General features: G+C 40.5%; 1 long non-coding RNA gene across 1 annotated transcript in view; it reads left to right on the top strand.

Moving 5' to 3' along the window:
- LOC146489735 (uncharacterized) overlaps positions 1–4,046 on the top strand; it is a 213,204-nt gene that overhangs the window by 103,778 nt on the left and 105,380 nt on the right. The window lies entirely within an intron of this gene.

The raw sequence follows: 4,046 nt of genomic DNA, 5'->3' as shown, positions 1-4,046 counted from the left end.
TGCATCTTCGGTGGCCATTTTTGAGCGGAAGTGGAGGGAATTTCCCTACCTCGTTTTCGTGTTTCTATTCTTGATGATTAATCATGACGTAATGCACTATTTTGGGTCGCCCGAGTTTCACTTGTCACAGTCATGCTGTAGTCAGTTCCCGAAGTTGTCAAAATACTCATAATACAGTGTACGTCATCATTGCTATTATTCTGGTCTCGTTTATTACTTAAGTTTCTATGTTTGAGTGAATTCACCATGGTCCACAACACTGGTTGGCAAGGAACTAGGCTCGAATTAACTTCCGCCAAATGCACCGATGCACATTCCTCGCCGAAAAATATTTCCCTCCAGGTCACTGCTTATTTTGAGATGCAATTTCAAAGCAACCATCTTTGAAACACCGTTATTTTAGTACGTATTAGGCGGGCGGTAATGGAATGTCTGCATTTCCAATGAGCAAGCGAGCGCATTTAGGCCGGCGGTTTGAGCTAACAGTGAACAAAAAAAAAAAAGGAAGAAAGAAAAGAAAAGAAACAAATAAAGAAAAAAAGAAAGTGAAAATTGATTCCTTGCAGTGGAGCCCAAATCTCAAGCATATTTTATTTATTTTCCAGTGCTAACATTTACCAAAACGTATCATGATTACACAAAAAAAGATATACAAGAAATGTGAATGAAGATGAAGAAAAAAGCACGTAGATCTTGAGGTAAAAAAAAGAAATTTGCGAGGAAGACTAAAGAGGTCTCCCGTATACAGACAAGGTTTATAGTTGGACGTTCCTGTTTTTATCCCTACACAGAAAGTTGCCTTTAAGACCTTTCAAGCAAACAAAACACACTGATGCTTTTTCTCTTAAATTGTCATGATTTATTATGGCATAAGCCCCTTGTTTAGCTTGAAATTGCCCCCGAGGTCTCTGCTACACAATAATGATTTGACTGATTTATATACCCTCTTAAATTCAAGTTATAAGTACTGTGAACAGAAGTTTAACACTTTGTATGGAAGGTTTCAAAAATGCGTTGAAAGCCTTCGTCAGTTTCAACAGAGACAGCGGCTTGAATGAACTGGAGCTAAAATTCCAGGTTTCGGTATCAGAATACCAAGTCTCAAAAACGAGCCTATAAGGCTGTTCTATATTCTTCTCCACTTTGACTTTATGTCATAGTTCTCTGTTGGAGTGGAGTGCAGCCCGTTCCGCGATGAATTAACAGCATAGCAAGGCCACTTAATCGATCTTCTGTCAAGATGACCGAGTCCACAGGCAGCCAAAATTACAAAATCATTATTTTCAGAAGAAAACTCATACTGGCGTTTGTCTCGAAATGATTATCGAATATAGCTACAAGAAATAGCTCAGCAAACTCAAATACTATGTAAGAAAAGAAAATTCAGTTTTCCTGGCGGGGGCAGCTGCCCCCCTTGCCCATCCCCCCCCCCCCCACCCCCGATATGTACGGCCCTGATAAGGTAGGAAATCTAACAGAGAATGGAGAATTGTATAAACTGTTTTATGTTAGTGCACAGCCGGATAAGACCGATAACTTAAAGATTTACTGATTATATACCTGCCAACCTTCACGCCTTAGGCGTGAGTGTCACGCCTGCGGGTTGACAAGTTTGCTCACGCTTTAATACGGACCAATTTCTCACGCCTGGTTGAAAAATGTGAGCCATTACAGCCTTTACTGACACACTTTCCAAAAATATGTAAACACAAGCCAACGCGAGAAACGAAAAGTCCCAACCTCGTTGCCAGGGTCTCTCATCTTCCTGCCCTGGGAACGAGGTTGGAAAAGTCCATGTAAAATGAGTAAATGACGATACCTGGCCCGAAATCTCTGATTTTTAAAGGTCCGTATGGAGCATAATCATTTTCTTGAAAACTTCAGAATGATTCAGGGCTTGTGTTTCATTTACCGGGATCACCAATCCGTCTTCGTAAATCTTCGCGCGCCTTCTTAAGTCTTCGGAAATCTTCGGATATAGTCGTGTCGTCTTCGAAAATCCTGGCAACTCCCAGGATAAAAATCCCACGCCTTTGAGTCAGAAAAAGTGGGCAAGTATATGAATAGTATGGAAGAAATGTTGAAAACTATCAGGAAAAAAGTTGGTAATGGTAGGAATACATGATGAAACTAACTCATGGAGTTGAATTACCCGACGTCTCGAACTTTTACCGCGGATGTTTCGTCACGGTATCTGCGATATCCCTTGAAAGTCAACGGCTATATTTGTGTCCTCTTTCGAATTTTTTTTTTCAGAATTTTATACACAATAGAGGGTATCATTTTTCTCCCATCCCCTTAAGAAGGCCGGACACTCAAGCTAACTGCATATTGAATAGGCATCAGGGTGAACAGGTGAGAGCTCCTTTCCGAGTCACTGGCGTTGGTACAGTTTGAAAACACTAACATATAAACTACTAGTGTTCTTCAAAAAACCCTAGGGCATGTAAAGAAAAAATAAACAACGGGCTTTGCTGTGATAGTTTTCGCCAGCGCTTAGGGTCCTTTAAGAATCGTTAAGTTAAAACCCGTTTCGGCCAGAAAAAAGAATCTTTACGAATCACGCAAAACCAACATTTTGCAATAAGCTTTTATTGCTTCGCTCATAACTAAAGAACGCTAACTAAGCAAAAGCTAATCAGCAAGGAACACGAGCTTCAGTATTGATTGAAAGTCATTTCAAAGCTGCGAATGTATATAGCTAAGTAAACAGCTTTAAAAGACCAGTATTAGTACTAGAAGTCCTTTAACACAAATTCCAAAATCGCTGAGTGAGCACTTCTAATCCAGTCAAGGGCAATCTCGTATCCAGAGTCCTCAGGTTCTTTGGCCAGCGGTTGGTCACCAGGAGAGACTCTGGAGAATTCGAAAAAATTTACATTTTTTGATTGGCTGCCACGTAACGGCTTCCATTATTTTACCGCAGAAATCGCGATAATAAAAATTCCAGTACCCCAGAGTTTCTCCCGGAGCCCATGCGCTGACCAAAAAGCCTGAGGAGATTGAGTTCAGGGTATTCCACCTTTTGCTACTGCGCATACGTTGTGCGCATCTCGGGATGGTCTGATAACTGTGCCTCCTAATTCAAAGATATTTTTGGGCGGCTTATGATAAGGGACTGTGCAATAATTATCAGGAGGCGGGGGGCTGAAAAACCAGAGGGGGGGGGGCATTACCTAAAATTGCTGCCAAGATAGGGGGGGTCAAAGTAAAATCACTCATTTGACAGAGGGGGGGCCTTAAGTTTTATTCGAAATGTAAATAAACTTAATTATAAACGCAATTAAAGATTCTCAATACAGGCCTCATGATAGACTGTAACAAATATCAATACGAACAGCTGTTAAACGATTATTGAAAAAATTCCATCAAAATGAAAAGATAACTGATTAATTTTAACCCTTCTTCTATTTAATTAAGCTGACCCTATTTAAACCAAAAATCATGCACTTGTTTTTTAGCATCCCCGGTAAAACAATGGGAATCAAACAGATCTCGTAGACAAGCTTTGTCGGTTTTTGATGTGAATAAAAGTAATGTTTCTTCATCGACTGAATCGATTTGCTGAATTCCATACATCTCTGGCTCATAACAAAGTTCAACAGATTGGTTCCCTGTTCCTGATCTTAGGGACACAGCAGCCTTACCACGCGGGTATATTCCATCCAATGTGACCAGTCTAAGTGAAGAAATCGATCGACAACTTCCAAGTGTGCAAGTCAAGAAGTTAGTCGATTCTGGTATGTTAACCTCTTCCAACGCCAACGAACTACAGGAGGTGTGTGAGAAGTTGATGGTTGATGATATCACTCTCAAACGTTTTGTTCAACACCGTGAGTTTATTGCATTGAAAGCTAAAAAAAGGGAAGCTGAGCGCAATACCCTTCCAGACATTAACTGAAAAGAAGAAGATGAAGTCAAATCCCTCACAGCAAGACAAATTAAGATCTATCTTAAGCAGAACAATCTTCCTGTATCTGAAAGCAAAGCCGTGCTGGTAGCACGTGCTGTTGATTTCTCGCAAACTGGAACACGAAACAACGAAA

This window comes from Pavona decussata, unplaced genomic scaffold (assembly GCF_977016875.1).
Source record: "Pavona decussata unplaced genomic scaffold, jaPavDecu1.1 SCAFFOLD_3, whole genome shotgun sequence".
NCBI lineage: Eukaryota > Metazoa > Cnidaria > Anthozoa > Scleractinia > Agariciidae > Pavona > Pavona decussata.
This window is presented reverse-complemented; position numbering and strand designations above follow the sequence as displayed.